The 21911-nt window shown below is 47.1% G+C and overlaps 1 long non-coding RNA gene and 1 other non-coding gene across 3 annotated transcripts; one reads left to right on the plus strand and one right to left on the minus strand.

The window, feature by feature from the left end:
- Window positions 1–7690: 7690 nt before the first annotated feature.
- Window positions 7691–16780, minus strand: LOC141021182 (uncharacterized). Of its 2 annotated transcripts, XR_012181290.1 has the most exons (4): window positions 16658–16780; window positions 16420–16517; window positions 9242–9446; window positions 7691–8328 (listed from the first exon to the last, which is right to left on the minus strand). It is a non-coding gene; the product is annotated as an uncharacterized lncRNA (long non-coding RNA). The 2 variants fall into 2 exon arrangements; XR_012181289.1 differs by lacking the exon at window positions 7691–8328 and having other exon boundaries at window positions 9164–9446.
- Window positions 16781–19570: 2790 nt separating this feature from the next.
- LOC109784024 (uncharacterized) lies at window positions 19571–21272 on the plus strand. Its single transcript, XR_005753510.3, has one exon. It is a non-coding gene; the product is annotated as an uncharacterized protein (transcript).
- Window positions 21273–21911: the final 639 nt, after the last annotated feature.

The raw sequence follows: 21911 nt of genomic DNA on the forward strand, positions 1-21911 counted from the left end.
GGGGCGAGGTGTCTTGGCCGGTTTATCTTGAGGTTTCTTCTTCCAGAACGGATCATTGCCCTGTCAAAGATGGATAAACTTTTGAGAGAGTATCTAAAAAAGGAGCAAGTTAAAACAGAGAGTTATGATTCTTACAGTTGACGGTTTATTGAAGACACAAAAAGGACTTAATCCGGTCTGGCTGCAGACAGCCTCCGATTCATTCAGTATCTTCTTGACAGCCTCAGTAACTTCAGCTTCTGTTAGCTGAATGTCGACATGTCGTTGAGGGTCATTTAAATCCCCTGTGTACTCACACATTAAACCGAGGCGTCGGCTTAAGGGCAAAATGCTCCAGGTTATCCAGCAGCGAGCAAAATCAACACCTATCAAACCGTTCGCCACAAAGGCTCTGAGCTTTGACAGTTGTGGGGCGTGGTTGGATCTTTCCTTCGCAGTTAATCTCTGCGGAAAGGGATGTGTATTGCTGAGACGATGAGGACGGTAACCCGGCAGAGGATTTTCATCCGTTGGAGATGTATCTTTGCAGTAGAACCAAGTCTGATTCCAGTCCTTGGGGTGACTGTGAAGCTTGGCATGAGGGAAGCTGACATCTTTCCTCTTTTGAATTGCCATGCCGCCAAGTTCAGTGTTGGGTCCGTCGGTAAACTCTGTACGATGGTTTCAGTAGAAGAAATCCCTAAACAGTTCAACTGTGGGCTCCTCTTGAAGATAAGCCTCGCAAAAAACTTGGAAATGACAAATATTGGACACAGAATTTGGGCCAATGTCCTGAGGGTGGAGCTGGAAGCTAGCAAGTACATCTCGAAACAATTTTGATCCGGGAGGGCTAAACCCTCGGCTCAGGTGATCAACAAACATGACCACTTCTCCATCCATGGGTTCAGGAGGATTTTCTAGACCGGGGACCCTCCACTGGATGACTTCTTTCTTCGCTAAAGCGCCAGTGGCGACGCATCCCTCTAGTTGTGCTTCCATAACCCAAGAAGGAACCCAGTTACAAGCGTAAAATTGTTTGGCCATGGAAAGCTGGAAAAAGATCAATGCCGGTTTAAGATTTATGACGGGCAAGCATAAGGCGATGCAAGATAAGTAGAAGCCAAGGTATATGCATATTGTTAAACCGGAGTCTGATATTGCTAAAACGGAGTCTGGTAATTTCTAAACCAGAGTCTGACAATGGGGAAGGTGCAAAAATGAATCAGCGGTTTAAGAAGGGACTAATGGTACCTACCGGATTATCACTTTTCAAAAAGTTAAACCGCCTATATTAGTATGAAAGGTACAGATCTAAAATACCTAAGTGAGGGGAAAACAAGTTTCACCAATTGGTGTCATAATTTCAGATCTGCGGTGCGACAGAAAGCTAGAATATATTCAGACCTAAACTTCAGATGCCTAAGCAGTTCATCAAGTTCAGATGAGTTTTTCTATATGAAGGGGATGCTCTAATGAGGAAAAAGAGAGCCCTAACTACAAAGGCACCGGGAAATATCAGATCTAGCTTGCCATTTGCGCTACTGAGAAGAACAGGGAAGAACAGCTCTAGAACTTCGAAGAACTCCGATGAGTACAAACCCTAATGATAAGATCTAGGGTGGAAGGAGAGAAGGCTTACCAGTGTCAAAGGAACAGCGGAGAGGCGTCGCGGTTTTCTGGTACGATCAGGGTGATGCAGCAGCCGTTGTTGGGGCAAATGCGAAGGTCGACGGCGGCGGCAGAGCTCCAACGTTCGGGCGACGCGAGGAAGAAGACGATGTGAAGGGGCACGAAGGGAAAAAATGAAAAGGAACCCCCGGCCTTATTTATAAAGGCGAAAGGATAAGTGATAGGCGCGAGAATCGAGGAGCCCAAAGCTGGATATGTGACAAAGTTGTCGCCTTGATTGTCGGAGGCTCATTAATGAAGGTGAGATATATATCATTTTTAATAACAGGTGACGTCATGGCGGTTTATCATGATACTGGAAGATGACGTCATGGCGGTTTACAAGATTCATGTGAAGGTGCTGAAGGAAGAATTTTTTCTCAAGTGTTGAAGACTGACATGAACCAGTTCAAATCAATCTGGGGCCTAATGTTGGGGATATTACTACTGGGCATAAACCGGCCAGGAGAGGCTGGGTTATCCCCATAATGAGTTATTATGTTTGAAGCCCATGAAGACAAAGACGGTGGCGCTTCATGTAGGCCCAAGGCCCAAAGGCGGATTAAGGCCTGTAGACATAAACCGACATCGATATGTAAACTTGTGCTGTAAGATAGAAAGAGTAGAGACCAAGCCGGACACGCTTATGAGCCGGCCTCGGGATCTTGTGAACCGACGGGCGTCAACCCATGTATATAAGGGGACGACCCGGCGGCGGTTTAGGGACAAGAAACAACAACTCGAGAACCAGAGATAGCGAATTCGCTCCCTGGTCATCGAAACCCTAGCAATTCCACAACAACTGGATTAGGCCTTTACCTTCACCGCAAGGGGCCGAACCAGTATAAACTCTCTGCATCCTTTGTCCGCTTTAAACCCCTTTAAGCTAACCCGTCACGATGGCTCCACGACTAAGTCCTGTCACTAGGACATCTGCCGTGACAAAACCACGACATTGGGGATGCTAGTTTTGCTATGTCTACTAATTGTTGCAATGATCATGATTGGGGTGATTCTTCTTATGATCTTGAAAATTTATTTAAGCCCCATGATGAATATGAGATTGATAATAGTGTTTGCAATAATATTGAAAGTGGGTTTGGAAGAGTGTCAACTTTAGATCCCACATATTTGGAGAATGTTCAATCTTATGGTATTTTTGATAAAAGTGGGTTTGGAGAGGTTATGACTTTAGTTAATGATAATCCCACAATTTTGGAAGAGTGTCAACTTCGCATGCATGTGGATCGTGTTGAGAATATGTTATGTGATAGCTATTTTGTTAATTTTGCCTATGATCCTACATGTAATTATTATGAGAGAGGAAAATATGGTTGTAGAAATTTTTATCTTACTAAATTACCTCTCGTCATGTTGAGATTGCTATCGTCTCTTTCTTCTTCCTTGCATATGCTAATTTTTGCTTGCTATGATAATTTGTTTGCTTATAAAATGCCTATGCATAGGAAGTATGTTGTACTTAGATGTGTTTATCACCTGTTCTATGATGCTCCCTTTGTGCTTTAATTCTTGTCTTTGATGTGAGCATCATTAAAATTACCAATGCCTACCTAGGGGCGTTAAACGATAGCGCTTGTTGAGAGGCAGCCCAATTTTATTTTTGTTTTTTGCTTTTTGTTCCTGTTTAGTAATAAATAATTCATCTAAACTCTCGTTAGATGTGGCTTTAAATTTTAATTAGTGTTTGTGCCAAGTAAAACCTATAGGATCTTCTTGGGTGATAATTATTTGATCTTGTTGGAAAAGACAGAAACTTTATTCTCACGAAAACAATTGTTAAAAATCACCAAAGAGTGATAAAATACCAATTCCAGCTGCAGTAGATCAATAAAGAAATTACCTAGGTCGTCCTATTTTTTCAGAATTTTTGGAGTTACAGAAGTATTCTTATGAATCAGATTGCTACAGACTGTTTTGTTTTGACAGATTCTGTTTTTCGTGTGTTGTTTCTTATTTTAATGAATCTATGGGTAGTATCGGGGGGTATGAACCATAGAGAAGTTGGAATACAGTAGGTTTAACACCAATATAAATAAAGAATGAGTTCATTACAGTACCTTAAAGTAGTGGTTTATTTTCTTATACTAACGGAACTCATGAGATTTTCTGTTAAGTTTTGTGTTGTGAAGTTTTCAAGTTTTTGGGTAAAGATTTGATAGATTTTGGAATAAGGAGTGGCAAGAGCCTAAGCTTGAGGATGCCCAAGGCACCCCAAGGTAAAATTCAAGGACAACCAAAAGCCTAAGCTTGGGGATGCCCCGGAAGGCATCCCCTCTTTCGTCTTCGTCTATCGGTAACTTTACTTGAGGCTATATTTTTATTCACCACATGATATGTGTTTTGCTTGGAGCGTCTTGTATGATTTGAGTCTTTTCTTTTTAGTTTACCATAATCATCCTTGCTGTACACACCTTTTGGGAGAGACATGCATGAATCGGAATTTATTAGAATACTCTATGTGCTTCACTTATATCATTTGAGCTAGATAATTTTGCTCTAGTGCTTCACTTATATCTTTTTACAGCATGGTGGTGGTTTTATTTTATAGAAATTATTGATCTCTCATGCTTCACTTATATTATTTTGAGAGTCTTTTAGAACAGCATGGTAATTTGCTTTGGCTATAAAATTAGTCCTAATATGATAGGCATCCAAGATGGGTATAATAAAAACTTCCATATAAAGTGCATTGAATACTATGAGAAGTTTGATACTTGATGATTGTTTTGAGATATGAAGATGGTGATATTAGAGTCATGCTAGTTGAGTATTTGTGAATTTGAGAAATACTTGTGTTGAGGTTTGCAAGTCCCGTAGCATGCACATATGGTAACCGTTGTGTAACAAATTTGAAGCATGAGGTGTTTCTTTGATTGTCTTCCTTATGAGTGGCGCTCGGGGACGAGCGATGGTCTTTTCCTACCAATCTATCCCCCTAGGAGCATGCGCGTAGTGCTTGGTTTTGATGACTTGTAGATTTTTGCAATAAGTATGTGAGTTCTTTATGACTAATGTTGAGTCCATGGATTATACGCACTCTCATCCTTCCACCATTGCTAGACTCTCTAGTACCGCGCAACTTTCACCGGTACCATAAACCCACCATTTACCTTCCTCAAAACAGCCACCATACCTACCTATTATGGCATTTCCATAGCCATTCCAAGATATATTGCCATGCAACTTTCCACCGTTCCGTTTATTATGACACGCTTCATCACTGTCATATTGCCTTGCATGATCATGTAGTTGACATCGTATTTGTGGCAAGGCCACCATTCATAATTTTTCATACATGTCACTCTTGATTCATTGCCCATCCCGGTACACCGCCGGAGGCACTCATGTAGAGTCATATTTTGTTCTAGTATCGAGTTGTAATCCTTGAGTTGTAAATAAATAGAAGTGTGATGATCATCATTATTAGAGCATTGTCCTGTGTGAGGAAATAAGAAAAGAGAGAGAAAGGCCAAAAAAAGAGAAGGTCCACAAAAAAGAGAGAAGAGGCAATGTTACTATCCTTTTTCCACACTTGTGCTTCAAAGTAGCACCATGATCTTCATGATAGAGAGTCTCTTATTTTGTCGCTTTCATATACTAGTGGGAATTTTTATTATAGAACTTGGCTAGTATATTCCAACAATGGTCTTCCTCAAAGTGCCCTAGGTCTTCGTGAGCAAGCAAGTTGGATGCACACCCACTTAGTTTTTTTGTTGAGCTTTCATACATTTATAGCTCTAGTGCATCCGTTGCATGGCAATCCCTACTCACACACATTTGATATCTGTTGATGGGCATCTCCATAGCCCATTATTACGCCTAGTTGATGTGAGACCATCTTCCTCTTTTTTGTCTTCTCCACAACCACCATTCTATTCCACCTATAGTGCTATGTCCATGACTCACGCTCATGTATTGCGTGAAAGTTGAAAAAGTTTGAGAATACTAAAGTATGAAACAATTGCTTGGCTTGTCATCGGGGTTGTGCATGATTTGGACATTTTGTGTGACGAAGATGGAGCATAGCCAAACTATATGATTTTGTAGTTCTTTGGCCATGATATTTTGAGAAGACATGATTACTTTGTTAGTATGCTTGAAGTATTATTATTTTTATGTCAATATTAAACTTTTGCCTTGAATCTTTCGGATCTGAACATTCATGCCACAATAAAGAAAATTACATTGATAATTATGTTAAGTAGCATTCCACATCAAAAATTCTGTTTTTATCATTTACCTACTCGAGGACGAGCAGTAATTAAGCTTGGGATGCTTGATACGTCTCCAACGTATCTATAATTTTTCATTGTTCCATGCTATTATATTATCTGTTTTGGATGTTTAATGGGCTTTAATATGCTTTTTTATATTATTTTTGGGACTAACCTATTAACCGAAGGCCTAGTGTCAGTTTTTGTTTTTTTTGCCTATTTTAGTGGTTTGCAGAAAAGGAATACCAAACGGAATGAAACCTTCGCGGTGATCTTTCTTGGAACGAAAGCAATCCAGAAGACTTGTACTTGAAGTCTGGAACTCCGCGAGGCGGCCACGAGGCAGGAGGGCGCGCCCCCACCCTCATGGGCCCCACGGAGCTCCACCGACGTACTTCTTTCGCCTATATATACTCTTATACCCTAAAACATCAGGGGGGCCACGAAACCACTTTTCCACCGCCGCAACCTTCTGTACCCGTGAGATCCCATCTTGGGGCCTTTTCCGGCGCTCTGCCGGAAGGGGATTCGATCACAGAGGGCTTCTACATCAACATCATAGCCTCTCCGATGAAGTGTGAGTAGTTTACCATAGACCTTCGGGTCCATAGTTATTAGCTAGATGGCTTCTTCTCTCTCTTTGGTTCTCAATACAAAGTTCTCCTCGATGTTCTTGGAGATCTATTCGATGTAATACTCTTTTGCGGTGTGTTTGCCGAGATCCGATAAATTGTGGATTTATGATCAAGATTATCTATGAATATTATTTGGTTCTTCTCTGAATTCTTATATGCATGATTTGATATCTTTGCAAGTCTCTTCGAATTATCGGTTTAGTTTGGCCTACTAGATTGATATTTCTTGCAATGGGAGAAGTGCTTAGATTTGGGTTCAATCTTGCGGTGCCCTTTCCAAGTGACGGTAAGGGCAGCAAGGCACGTATTGTATTGTTGTCATCGAGGATAAAAAGGTGGGGTTTATATCATATTGCTTGAGTTTATCCCTCTACATCATGTCATCTTGCCTAATGCGTTACTCTAGTCTTATGAACTTAATACTCTAGATGCATGCTGGATAGGGGTCGACGTGTGGAGTAATAGTAGTAGATGCAGAATCGTTTTGGTCTACTTGACACGGACGTGATGCCTATATTCATGATCATTGCCTAGATATTCTCATAACAATGCGCTTTTCTGTCAATTGCTCGGCAGTAATTTGTTCACCCACCGTAATACATGCTATCTTGAGAGAAGCCACTAGTGAAACCTATGGCCCCCGGGTCTATTTTACATCATATAAGTTTCCGATCTACAATTCTGGTTTCCTATTTATTTTATTTCGCAATCTTTACTTTCCAATCTATATAACAAAAATATCAAAAATATTTATCTTACTATCTTTATTAGATCTCACTTTTGCGAGTGACCGTGAAGGGATTGACAACCTCTTTATCGCGTTGGTTGCAAGGTCCTTGATTGTTTGTGCAGGAACTAGGTGACTTGTGCGTTGTCACCTACTGGATTGATACCTTGGTTCTCAAAAACTGAGAGAAATACTTACGCTACTTTGATGCATCACCCTTTCCTCTTCAAAGGAAAACCAACGCATGCTTAAAAGGTAGCACTGTATATGCTTAAGGAGGTGTGTAGGTCTTGCTTGGCCATCCCGTCCTCTGCCAATGCGTCCTTTCGTGGAAGCACAGTGCCCTAGCCCATGGCCTGAAAGTAATCACGTCACTACCCTTTTTGTTACAGTCGACAAAAGCACGGAGGCAAATGCGTGCTCGCCTCGAGCCCAAAACTCCCTTCTTCAATACAACATTTTCTTCTATAATACTCCCTCTGTCCGAGAAAAGTTGTCCACGGGGCAGTGTATTTGCTTTTTTTCAAAAAAAAAACCTCAAGAGTTTTAAACACGTCACGAATAACTCCATGTCCTTCCTTCCTCCTCCCCCGTCGCCCGCGCCTTGCAGCCATCGCCGGCTACCCATCCACCAGGGCGCCGCCGCCCACCTGGACATGCGCCGTGACCAACACCAGCGCCGCGTCCCAGTGCATGGCCAACAACAGCGCCGCCGCCCGCTTGGACCCGCGCTGCGGCTTCCCACCTGCACCGCCCGCCATGAAGGCGACCTGCGCCGGCGCCCGCCTCGAGCTACGCCGTCGGCCCCGTTGAAGCTCGCCGCCCACCTGCACCTCCGATTTTGTCTGCTTCAGCCGCCGGCACCGTGGACAATTCTGGCCACTCCTGCCTCTGATGCTGCTACTGGTGGGCAACGCCGACGCTGTGGACCTCTGATGCTGTCTTTGCGTTTTCCCCTGCTTCGCCTCTGCTGCCACTCCCGCCTGTGCTAGTGAGCCTGCCCCGCCCGCCTCTGCTGCTGCTGCTGTTCAATTTGCTGCCAAATTTGCTGTTCTCAGTACAGTAGTTTACTCTGGTTCTCAAGCTGTGGATGAAATTCAGTCAGTGGATACAAAGCTAGAGAAATAATCTAGGACAAAGGCTGTACAAAGATGCATTAGCATTAAAATCACATTTCTGTTCTGATGTAAAAACACCAAAGATGCATCATGTACTCTGCAGAAATGTTGCAAAAAAGATTCAGTTAACACAGAAGTTAACTGAATGTGTCCCTCAATGTCCAAAGTTCATAAGTGAACTGAATGTTAACAGAAGTTAACTGAATATTTGGATAATTTCTTATCCTCACCTAGAGTAGAAGCAATTTCTAATCTACTGTTGCTGTCGATTTACTGTTAGTTGTTCTAATTAACTTGTGAGAGATACTACTAGCATCTTCTCTGCATCTAGATCAAATTGCTTGTGAGAGATAGTACTAGCATCTTCTCTGCATCTAGATCAAATTGCAGTAGATTATAACGCTATAAGGAATGATGGATAAGTGGTTGGATGATGATTAAGGCTCTGCATCTATAATCATTTATCCTATGTCAAAGATGTAAACAATGCTGCAACTCTGAAGTCTGAAGCAACAACATTCAGGTCGGCTCTGATTTGCATTTGGCTAAATGTTTACCCCATAGTACTTCCCCTTTAGGTGGGGACTAACATTGATTATGTAATTTCCTCAAGATAAAAGAACATTATTCAGGAATTTAATATGTCATCACTTTTTTTTGAGCTGTTAGAGCACCCACAGGAGGAAAATCTTTCAAAATGGTGGGCATTCACTTGTAGTTTTTCTTCATGCAGATATGCCTTCCAACTTTCCAAGATTCTTACTCTGGATTAATTAATTACACAACATACATAAGTAGAGTCATGTTGCTGGTCTATTGAGCATAAAATTAAACTTTGTATAAAAGCAGGGTTGTTAAGCCTATTCTCTACAAGATTACCTTCGTAGAACTATTACACGCGATCGAATGTGAGCACATAAAGTGAACTTTCCAAGATTAAGTTAACTTGTGAGAGATACTACTAGCATCTTCTCTGCATCTTCAGTAAATTGTCATTTGGCAGTTTACAAAAACTCATAAAGTGGAGTAGGAGCACATAACCATTTACGCCACTGTTGTCCTTGAAGATTCTTCTTCTTCTAAACTGAATATAGAGAATTTCAGTTAGATAACCACTGATAGAAGCATGTGAGAGCAAAAAAATTAGTTAGATCAAAGTGTTATTAATGTAATTGAAAATAAAGATAACATCCATTATGCAAATGATCTTACTGGACCAAGATATCTTATGCACTACTCTTGTTATAATTATATGCTAACCATTCATATTTTGTACTCTTGTTATGAGTACAGACAGGAGCACACAACTATGGATTTGAACTTGATCCCGGAAGAGGAAGATGAAGCTCAACAAGAAGAACAAGCTCAGCAAGGTGATGCTATTGATTTGAACTTGATCCTGGAAGAGGGAGATGAAGCTCAACAAGAAGAACAAGCTCAGCAAGGTGATGCTATTGATTTGAACTTGATCCCAGAAGAGGAAGATGAAGCTCAACAAGAAGAACAATCCCAACGAGGTGACGCTATGCATTTGAACTTGATCCCGGAAGAGGAGGATGAAGACATTGAATTGAATTGGTTTCTTGAAGAGGAAGAAGCTCAAGAGGCACAAGAAGATGCATCATTGGAAGAAGCTCAAGAGGCACAAGAAGATGCATTAGTGGAAGAAGCTCAAGAGGCACAAGAAGATGCAGAAGTGAGAGAAGCTCAAGAAGCTGATGCACAAGGCAACCCAAGAGGGAAGGACATGACAGACAAGGAGAGATATGGTGTTTACTTTGCTCTGCGAGTAATCGAGCTTAGAGATGGATAGGTTCACCTGTATGACAGGGTGCTCATTGTGACTATGCTGAATGTTCACCTGCGAACAATTACAAGAATATGGAATCTAGCCAAAAGACAACTTGCAGCAGGCCAAGAAGTTGATGTTTCAAGCAAAAAGAATAAAAGTGGTAGGAAGAGGAAAGAACTAGATCTGTCGAGAATAGCTACAATCCCTTTGAACAAAAGAAGAACAATACGTTCTCTTGCAAGGTGCTTAGGTGTTCCCCGATCAACCCTACATGACAGATTTCAGTTGCAAGAGTTGAAACGCATCACGAGCACCATCAAACCCACCCTCAAGCCAGAGAACAAGATAGCGAGACTAAAGTTCTGCCTATCCGTGATGGATGAAAGATGGATATCAAGTCCTTGGCCTAGTTTGAAGCCAATGACAAATATGGTCCACATCGATGAGAAATGGTATGACATGGCCCGAGTGAAGAGTAGCTACTACGTACTGCCTGCAGAAGAACAACCAAATCGAAATGTGCACAATACTCATAGCATTGGGAAGGTAATGTTTCTAACAGATGTGGCCAAACCTCGCTACAATGAAGATGGGGAGATGACATTTGATGGAAAGCTTGGAATTTGGCCGTTCGTGATAGAGACCGAGGCACAACGAACAAGCCACAACAGAGATAGGGGGACAATAGAGTTGAGGCCGGTCAAAGTTACTAGACATGTGTGCAGAGATTACCTGATCAATAAAGTAATCCCTGCCATTCAAGACAAATGGCCGGACGGTGACGAGGACACAATGATCTTCATTCAACAAGATAATGCAACACCGCATGTCCTCCCTAATGATGTCGGTTTTCTAGAAGCCGTGGCACAGACAGATCTAGATATTCGACTATTGCAACAACCACCGAACAACCCTGAGCTCAATGTTCTAGATCTTTGTTTCCACTGCTCCCTCCAATCCCTAACTGACTGCAGATCACCTATGAATATCCAGGAATTAGTACAGGGTGTAGAGGAGGAGTTTGAGAACTATGATGCCCGTAAGCTGTTCAAAAGCTTCATGACGTTGCAAGCAGTCATGGTGGAAGTGATGAAAGATCAAGGAGGAAACAACTACAAGATGCCGCATCTGCATAAGGAACGTCTACAGAATGCTGGAGAGGAAATAATCGGTGTATACTGCAGTCCTGAGCTAATTACTGACACCAAGGTCATCATAGAACAAGGAAATGAGTAGATAAAGGAGAAAAAAAGGGAAAGGGAAAAGAAAGGATAGTAGTATGTGATGTGTATGTCTTGTGTATATGTTGTGTATGTCATGTGTCATGTGTATGTCATCTACAGAATTTTTTGGACTGATTTGGAATAATTTGGATTTATTTGAATTAAGTCGGAATTATTTGAATTAAGTAGGAATTATTGGAATTAGCTAGAATTATTTGAATTAGCTAGATTTATTTGAATTAATTTGGGATTATTTGAATCAACTAGATTTATTTGAATGAATTTGGAATTATTTGAAAGCCTAAAAAGCAAGCAGAGAGCAAAGCAGTGCAACCTCCTCTGAATGAAAATATCGTGTCACTGGAAAGCCTAAAAAGCAAGCTGGGAGCAGAGCAGTACAAGAGTTGATTGATGTTTCTTCTGTTGATGTTACCGTGTTTCTGTAAGGAATGGCCATCATGTTCCTCTAGTTACCAAAATGAACAAGGAGACTTTTAATCTCTCAGAAGTCACTGAAGCATCTTTTAATAATCTGGAAGGAACAGACTTTTTGAAGGGAAGAAGATTGGTTTCATATAAAAGGTTTTCCAGAATAGACTTCTAAGCTCAGGCAGTAGCTCTAGGCAACATTATAATACATAATTTGGCAGGCCTCAAGTAAGAACTTGTAACGCCCCGGACACACCCGCCGATGGTCGTTACTCCTGACAGGATCTAGACAGGCCCCACAGATCAATACTAGTCTTTTCTGCGCACTTTGTCCTCACTCGTGCGCACCTGGGAGCAACTTCCCGGTCGGTCACCCATCCTGAAACTACTCCAAGCTGAGCACGCTTAACTTTGGAGTTATGTCTAAATGGGCTCCCGGAAAAGAAGGAATTCCTTATTGATATGAGTAGTGTATCATCCCTATTAAGCCAGACTATCACACACACCCCCACTCAGAGGAACCGACGTCCTCATCGGGCCACAGGAACGTTCCCTCTTGGCACATACGTCTGTGCATCCAGTCCGGTACATGTGCCATGTCGTGTGCCACGACGGGTCACAAACGTCATGAACAACATGACCGCGCACCTATCTGCAAACATCCGTGTAACCGCGAGGGTCGGCTCTGATACCAACTTATAACGCCCCGGACACACCCGCCGGTGGTCGTTACTCCTGGCGGGATCTAGAATGGCCTCACAGATCAATACTAGTCTTTTCTGCGCACTTTGTCCTCACTCGTGCGCACCCGGGAGCAACTTCCCGGTCGGTCACCCATCCTGAAACTACTCCAGGCTGAGCACGCTTAACTTTGGAGTTCTGTCTGAATGGGCTCCCGGAAAAGAAGGAATTCCTTATTGATATGAGGAGTCTATCATCCCTATTAAGTCAGGCTATCACAGAACAACAGAATTATTTTGTCATTAAACTTAAATAAAATTTGGCTCCATATAAAATTTAAATAAAAGAGCACTTTGGCTCCATATGATAGGAGTATGTAGCTCCATATGATAGGAGTATGTAGTCCAAATAATCATCTTCTTAGTTGAAAGCCTTTAATTCACATAGTCCTAAAATTTCTACACACAGGTTGGACAAGCAATATTCCTAAAATTCCTGCAATTACAGTATATCTGATCAATGCAAATTAAGCACTCATGAAACAAGTCTATTTGGGGCGTGTTTGGTTGCCCGCATGCAGCCCAACCAGGCCCGCTCGGGATGTGCGCGGCCTATTTGGTTGCCTGGGCTGCATGCGGTTTGAGGCCCGCACGGACCTTAAAGCAGCCCGCAGCCTGGCCCGGCGGTAACTGCCGAATCGGCAGTTTCTCGCGAGCCTGGCTGGGCGCGGCCACGCGTTCGGGGCAGTTGCACGCCTCGGGCAACGCGAGAGACGGAGGGGACGTCTCATAACTCGCCCCCCACTCTCCTGTCACCGCTCAGGCGCACTATTCCCACCGCTCCCTCTCTCCCTCACCGCCGCTCCCTCTCCTCTCCTCCGATGGCTCCGCCTCGCCCACCTCCGCGCCACCCTCTTACCCCCGTCGACCAGTGCATCACCAGCATCCAGGAGCGCTGGCTGGCCGGGCTCCAGAACTTGGGCCGCGACCTGGCGTCAGCGCTGCGAGCGCCGTCCCCCATCTGCTGCCGGCCACCACGAGCGCCGGCCAATGCGGTGTCAGCCGCTCCTGCTCCGCCGCCGATTCCGAACCTCGTGGTCCTGGGCTCGGCGTCGACGACGGAGCCGCCCCTTCTTGTGACCCCATTGGCCACGGGGGTTTTCTTGACCCCCGTCCAAGGGTTTTCTCCTGTCGGCGAGCCGTCCTCCTCGACCTCCGGCGTGGCTTTGAGCATGGGGCCGATGCCGCAGGCCTTCGCCAGGGCCGGCTCCTCCTCTGCTCCGCCACCTCTCTCCTTCCCGCCGGGGTTTTCACCCCGGCGTCGGTTCGCCGCGGCTGCGCGTGCTCCGGTCAGTCAAACCCCCTCAATGCTTGCTCGTAGATGTAGATTAGGTGTTTATTTCTTAGGCATGTGCTAGTAGTTAGTGGATTCGATAGGATTAGATAGGATTCTAGCAGATCCGATTGGATGTGATCCCAATCGAATCCAATCGGACTGATCTGTTCTTGTTTTGTACAGTGTGTGTGGTAGGATAATTTTCTTATGCTACTAGTGTGTCCTATGATCTGCCTTCATGCTAGTAGTTGTGTTAATGCTAGAATCATGTTCATGTTGACTGATGAATGTTATACTGACGGCATGTTCATGTTGACTGATGAATGCTAGAATCATGTTGACTGATGGCATGTTCATGTTCAAGCCAGGATCATGTTCATGTTTCATGTTGCTAACATACGTGTTCTAGCTAGGGTTTGTGTTGAATGTTATACGTGCATGTAGTAGGACCATTTTAGGATGGTGCCAAATCTGCATGGCTGCACATGGGTGCTCTTGGCACTTGCTGTTGCTATTTTTAGATGTTTCCATGGTTAGGATAGTGCAATGATGAGTGCCAGTTGCAGCAAAGCAGATGCCACTGATCAGTGGACTTGCCCAATAGCAAGTCAACTGATCAGTGACATTTGCCCAACAACACAAGTGTCATCGATAAGTGGCATTTGCCTATTTGCCCATAGGCAAATGCCACTTATCAATGGCACTTGCTGTTGGGCAAAATGCCACTTATCAATGGCACTTGCTATTGGGCAAGTCCACTGATCAGTGCTATTTGCCTAACAGCAAGTGCCATTGATAAGTGGCATTTGCTCAAAGAGTTTGTGCACTGATCAGTGGCATTTGCTCTTGGGCAAATGTCTTTGATCAGTGCCATTTTGCAAAGAGTTTGTGCACTAATACTTGTCATCTTACCTGACAAGATATTGAAGACTGACTGGGATGTGGCGGGAGGAGGAGCTCAGGTGGTGGCCGGAGCTGAGCGCGTCAAGGATTTCATCCCCACGAACAGGTGGCTCAGGACGGTGGACCTGCCTGGCAGGATCGCCTTCATGAGCCTGCCTTGTTCAAGGGGGCGATCTCCGAGGCAGGGCCATGAGGAGGGGGCCAGGGAGCCGATGCGCTTCTACCAGCAGATCAAGGACAACGAGGACCTCGCCATGCTCGTCGTCCCTCGCAAGTTCGTGGAGGTGATGAACACCTGGCTGGTCATCAAGCGGCTCCTGCGCGTGGTCAGGCTGTCGGCGAACAAGCGGTGCGTGTTCTGGGTGCATGTCCAGAACTTCGAGGGGCACATGGTGCTTGGCCGGGGCTGGAACTACTTCTGCCGCCGCCACCGGATCATCCCCGGCGACCTCGTCATTGTGCGCATCTCAGGACTCTAACTGAAGGTTCAGATCTACAACCACGACTCGATCATGTGCGGGTTTCGTTGCAGCAGGCACAATTGCGTTGGTAACATCGAGCAGGCTATGTAGTTAAGTTAAGTAAGGTGTTAGTAGAGAACTTTTATGGTGTGTGGCGAGACTTGTGCTGGGAACATGTTCATATTTTGGCCAGGTGCAGCACCCTGGCATGGAGCAGGGAAGGAGGATGCCCCTGCTGTTAATCTAGACTTATGCTATGTAGTTAAGTAGTTTGCTGTCATTTCCTTCTTTGTTGTGTTTGATTTCATTTGGTTGCCTGCTGTTGTGCTGATCATGTGGTGGTAAGGCCACCACATTTGAATGGGGTGAGCAGAACACAAACGTTGTTTGCAACCAAACAACTGAAGTTTGCATCTGCTCACACCCTAAGCACAAAAACGGCAACCAAATAGCAGGGGTGTAAGTTCCTCTCCATGCAATGCAGGCAACCAAACAGGTTGCATCTGCTGCATATAAGGCTGCATTTCATCAACCAGGCTGGCTAGAGATGGACATGCAATGCAACTACTGTTGCAAACTGCAACTAAACACGCCCTTGGTCAATGCAACTATGTGGTGCTAGTGCCTTTTTTCTTTGTGGTTGGGCACAGTTTGGCACAATCTGGTCATCTGACCAAAACAAAAGGTGGGCAGATGTCTTGAGATGTTGTACCGTATTCTGAATTTCTTGACATGCTGCAGATGGTACATGCTCTTTTAATTACTCCTGTATTTGACGATCCAAACAACTTTGGCTACGGTTTACACCAGGTCAAATGGTCAAAAAATTCAGTATGTTTTTCCATATAAATGTTCAGAGTAATTCACAATCTTGTCTAACATGATATTTTCTGAATATTCAGAGTAATTCAGTTTGCTGTTCGGTTTACACTGGCATATGCACCTTGTTCGAAGACAAGATTTGCAAATTCGGTGAACATTCAAAGTCAAGACTGAACATTCAGTGTTAAGTGTTAACACAACACTGGCATATGCACCTTGTTCGAAGACATGATCAGTTTTTAGGAAAGACAGGATTTACTAATTCAGTTTTTAGGGAAGACAGGACTGAACATTTAAACTCTGGAAGCTGGCATTTAGCAAAGACTGAATATACAAATTCAGTTTTTAGGTAAGACAAGATTTACTAATTCGGTGAACATTCAGTCTGAACATTTCTGAATCTACACACACCTTGCTCGAAATTGATTTGCAGGGCATCCTGTTGGTTGTCTCCCTTCATCAACTTTGGGCTGGTCTTCTTCCCGGTGCACACGTTCAAGCTAGCCCTACTGAATACAGCAATGCAAAGAGCATCAAGCAGTAATAGAGAGCAGAGAATGGAAACCCATGAAAGTGCAGAGTTTAAGCTCTATTCAGCAAATGGAAGCAGCAGTACGAGGCGCTAGGCTGGCTTAAGTAAACATTCGACCTCTCTTGACAAACTCAGGGGCTGGCTCGACGGTCTCGACGGGGTGGGCAGGAGCGCGAGCCTCTGGCGCGCTGCGGCGTCGCACACCTCCTCGAGCACCGTGACCAGCCGACCCGCAGTGGAACAAAGGGAGTACGAGTTATTGGAGATACTTTGTTGGGAATAACTTTTGCTCCCGCCGCAGTCGGTCTTGTTGCTAGACTCAACAGATGTTGGTCACCACATCCCTTGCACGTAAGGAGGTGTGTCTAGCAAGACTGCGAGGTCCTGCTGGGCTGTCCCGTCCTGTGCCAATGCATCCTTTGGTCGAAGCACAGTGCTCAGAGCATCTCCATTAAGGCCCTCGAGAAGCCTCTCCACACGTATTTTTAGACGCCGACGGGCAAAAAACGACCCACTTGGGGTCCCAAGAACCTGTTTTGCGCCGGTTTTGATGAAAGTTATGGCCGGCACGCCTATCCCAAACCCAGTCCCCCGGGAGGCAGCTGGGAACGCCGGCATCTCTTTTGCGCATGCAACGGCCCACTTGCCAGCCCCTCTTTCTCCCCTCCCTTTCATCTCTCCTCTCCTTTCTCTTTTTTCTTTTTCCTCTCTCCTCTCCTTTTCCTTCCACCACGGCACCACCTACCACACACAGTTGAAGCGGGGCTCGCGCGGCCGTGGCGGCGCACGCATGGCCGGGGCGGGGCTCGCGCTCGCGCGGCCGGAGCAGAGCATGGCCGGGGCTCGCGGAGCGGAGCGCGCATGGCTAGGGCGGGGAGGGGCTCGCGGCTCGTGCTCGAAGAGTTCATACCGACGCCGGATTTCGAGGCGTCGGCGCTGGAGCGTGGTGTCCGGCGTGTCCGACATGGACCAGGGCACCTGAGCGTGGTGTTCGGCGTGGACCAGGGCCGGCTCCAGTCCAGGGCAGCCCGAGGCCGATGGGAGCATGCTGAGCCGACGGCCCGTCTCCTTGCCGAGGCCGCTGTTGGGAAGCGCGGCTGGGCGCCGTCCCGGGTCCTCCCGAGCCGAAGCCGCCCCCGTCGAGCTCTGCCTCCTGCTCTCCGTTTGAGCCGCCCGCGGCACACCTCGATCCGTCGCCGTTTCCGCAGCCTCACTGCCGCCGGCCGGACGCCGCCTGCTTCCAAAGCCGCCCTGCAGCCTTCGCCAAGTCCGGCCCCAGTCGGTTTCACCCCCAAGCACGGGCTCTATGCATCCCGCATGCTGCCGGCTGAGTCGAGCCTCGCCTCCATCCATGCACGTCCGCGCCTTCACCGGTTTGCGAGTCACCGGCAAGCTGCCCCGGCCTCAAGTTGCCTCCGCTGTCGGGCTTCACCGGCAAGCAACATCGCCCCCCGCCGTGCGCGGGCGTCGTCTTCTCCATGGTCACCCCACGAGTCACGCCCGCGTCCACGCTCGTCGGGTTCCTCACCGGGCACGCGGGGCACGAGGACGGAGCGGCGGCGATCGAGCTCGGTGGGCTCGTGTGAAGTGCGTTCGTCGGTCGGGTGGGGGCGGCTGGAAAATTTCTTGTCCCAGATGCAAAAAGTCCGCCGGTGCCTCCCTAGGAGGCCGAAAAAACGCCTCCTGGGGGGCACAACGGCTGGAGATGCTCTCAGCCCATGGCCTGAAAGTAATCACGTCACTATCCATTTTGTTACCGTCGGCAAAAGCATGGTGGCAAATGCGTGATGGCCTCGAGCCCAAAACTCCCTTCTTCAATACAACAATTTTACTTCGAAAACACTAGCTCACACGTGCGGCAATATTGCAACTCGCCCACACGTCTGGATCACTGTTCAATCAAGTTTGCACGAATCTTGACACACCGTGGCAGTTTTCGCGTGCCACGTAGGACAAAGTCGGTGTGTGGGCGTTAGAGAGGTCGCCCACACGCGCCACAACACGCGTTTGCCAGTTGCGCTGTGTGGGCGAACTAGTTTCTGCCCACGCGGCCACCACCTAGTCCACGCGCGTGTGGGCGAACTGCTTTTCGCACACGATAGTCGTACGTTGTTGGATGGCAACTACAATTGCGCGTACATGGCAAGTAGGTAAACACACATGGCAAATGTGATTCGTTTGCTAGACGGCAACTGCAGTTGCGCGTACATGGCAATCAGATAAACATACATGGCAACTGTGATTAACCACACGTGTCAACTAGGTAAACACACATGGCAACTATTGTTTGACCATATGTGGCAAGTAGTTAATCACACACGACAACTATGATTTGATTACACGCGGCAACTACCATAAATTAGATATGACAACTATAATTAACCAAAACAGAGAGAGTTGCCATGCTTTTACAACCATATTTGTCATCCCGGATAACCACATCTGCCATCCCGGATGGCAACTAAATCGTCATCCCGCGGGTACTTAATGTAGTTGCGTCAGGACGTGTGGGCATATTTTCTTTATGCCACACGCGCGGGATGGGGATGATTAGTACTTGTTGGACGTGTTGCACGAAGTAGCTGCGTCCACACGTGTGGGCAATTCTACTGTTCGTCCAGACACAATCCGTGTGGGCTGCCCTCTGCTCATACCACACATGGTGTGTAGGCGAATTCCTATTATGCCATGTGTGTTGGATATCTGCGTCCTTTTACTTTTATTCTTTTTTTTTCCACTTTTATGATAATAAAAAGAACCCCACAAAACCACAATCCTATACCCTGCGCCGCCGACGCATGGGGACCACCATGTGCCATGCCAGCCCGCTCATCCAGCAAAAGCACAATATTTCAAAAAACAAAACACTCCCGCGTGCGCGACGCGAAAACGGGAAAGAAATCCCGCTGATTTCCCTCCCCATCCCCCAAAAAAATTGCCTCCCCGCCTCCCCCCAGGGGAAAAGTGCGGAACCGCCGCCACCACGTTCGCACGCGGAAAAACACCAAACGGAACCGGCGCCCCCCCGCGGGCAGGCGGTTGCCAAAATTTTGGCGAGGGACGCGACCGCGCGCAGGCGAGGGAAAGGAAAGCAAGCCCGGCCGAAAAGGCGCCGCGGCCGCTAGAAACTCAAACGACGCCTCCCCCCGCCCCCCAAAATTTCGCTGCCGCCTTCTCGCCTCCCTTAAATCCATCCCCCGATTTCCCCATCGCCATCGCCATTGCCAATCTGCCCGCCACATCGCGCCGCAAATCGCCGGGAGAGCCCAAGCCCACGCGAGAGAGCGGTTGCGCTCCGGCCATGTCGTCCGCGGTCGTCTTCCGCCGCGCGCGCTCGCGGTCCTCGCCGGGGCGCTTCGACTCGACGCGGCGCACGCGGCCGCGGGTGGAGGAGGAGGAGGAGGAGCGGCCGGCGGGCCGCGGCGAGGAGAAGGCCGACGCGGTGTCCGCGCTGCCCGACGACATGCTGCTGGAGGTCTTCAGGCGCCTGCCGCCGCCGACGGGCGCCGTCCGCTGCGGGGCGGTATGCCGGCGCTGGCGCCGCGTTGTGTCCCGCGCGCCCGGCCTCCCCGCCCCGCCCCGCCACTTCGGCTTCTTCCGCAACCACGGCCCGTCCGCGCTGCCGCCGTTCGTCCCCACCGCGGGCGTCCCGCTCGGCCTCGGCTTCCTCCCCGTCTCGCCCGCCTGCGGCGTCATCCTCGTCGACTGCCGCGGCCACCGCCTCCTCCTGCGCGAGCTCGGCGGCCATCTCGCCACGGAACTCAACCTCCTCGTCTGCAACCCGCTGGAGAAGGCGTTCGTTCGGCTGCCGCCCCTCCCCACCGTCGGTCACACGGTGTTCTGCCACACCATCGTCCCCGGGGAAGGCGCCGAGTTCCGCGTCCTCGTCGTGCTCTTCGGTGCGACCTCCCCCAACTTCTATGTTCTCATTTACTCGTCTGTCTCCTCTGCCTGGGAGGTCGCCATCGGCGCGCTGAAGCGGCCCCTGAAGCCCCACCGAGGCCCTACCGCCGTCGTCGGGGACATGGTGTACATGCTACCGGCCGATGACAACCCCAAATACATTCTGGCTGTCAACACGGCCAAGATGACCATGTCTGGGGTGCCGCTCCCCAACGCCGAGATGCCCCTGTACACCGGCAACAACTGGGTCGGTAAGACGGAGGATGGCCGTCTCTGCTTCTTCGTGATCCGGGAGCCTCTGCTTCTATTGAAATGGGTGCTTGAAGCGCCTCGGACATGGACGCCGCAGGAGCCGGTGGCATTGCGGCCGCTGATGACCCCAGCCACAGTCGGGGACCTCCACGGCATGAAGCTCTCGGCCAGGATCGGCGACCAGATAAGCAACGGGTGCAAGCTTGTGAGCTTCGGTGGCTTCTGCGAGGGCACCGAGACATTGTTCTTCATCATGGCTGACTGGGTGGTTTCGCTTGACATCAAGACGTTCAAGATGGAGAGGCTATGGCACAACGACGACGAGCGGAGACCCCTCGGCGACCTCTACCCGTACGAGATGGTGGCTTGGCCGCCGGCGCTCAAGGAATTGATGAAGCCTCCGGTGAATGCATAGTTCGTTTGATTACTGCGTGTTGATTACTGTAGTGTGTGTTTTGGTGGTGTCAGTGAGAAGGGAATTGCTATGTTCAGTATTACTGTCGAATCTGTACTTTTGGATATGCTTGAAATGTGGTAAAGATAATGATATTTGTGGTTGCAGTTAGAACTACTATAATATCGATGATCCAATGAAATTGTCTTTAGATTTGTTCTGTATCAGTTACCACTGCAGTAATATTTCATCATCAAATGAATTGCGCAATTAGCGCTGCTGTAACTGATCATCAAATGAATTGCTTGTAAATTTCCCAGTAACGTTATTGCAGTTACATAACCGAAAAAGTATGCTTGCACATTCAAATTTTTACATTGAACATTATCATTTTGACCACTTAAGCAGGAGCAAATTGCACGAGCCATCAAACATTGGTGTTGATTTTGAAAAGAACAAGTATTCTACTGGCGCGCTTTTCTCTTTAGTTTTGTCTTTTTAAACGGTGAAAATGCCTGCTATTAGTATTGTCAAGCAGCAGGCAGTAACTTCTCCATCTTCAAAGTTCCTGACCTTTCTACTCTGCTGTGTAAAAAGTGGACTGGAGTAGGCAAGATCGATACTAGTGCTCCCTCCGATTCATATTAAATAATGCACTCGAGTAGGCAATATCGATACTAGTGCTCCCACCGATTCATATTAAATAATGTCGTCAATGTAGCATGTCTTGTACCATATGAATTGAAGCGAGTACTATATCTTTATGTTTTATTGGTCTTTTTCGTATTTTGTGCCAAATTTTTGATAAAAGATTTAACTAAC

This window comes from Aegilops tauschii, chromosome 4 (genome assembly GCF_002575655.3).
Source record: "Aegilops tauschii subsp. strangulata cultivar AL8/78 chromosome 4, Aet v6.0, whole genome shotgun sequence".
Lineage (NCBI taxonomy): Eukaryota > Viridiplantae > Streptophyta > Magnoliopsida > Poales > Poaceae > Aegilops > Aegilops tauschii.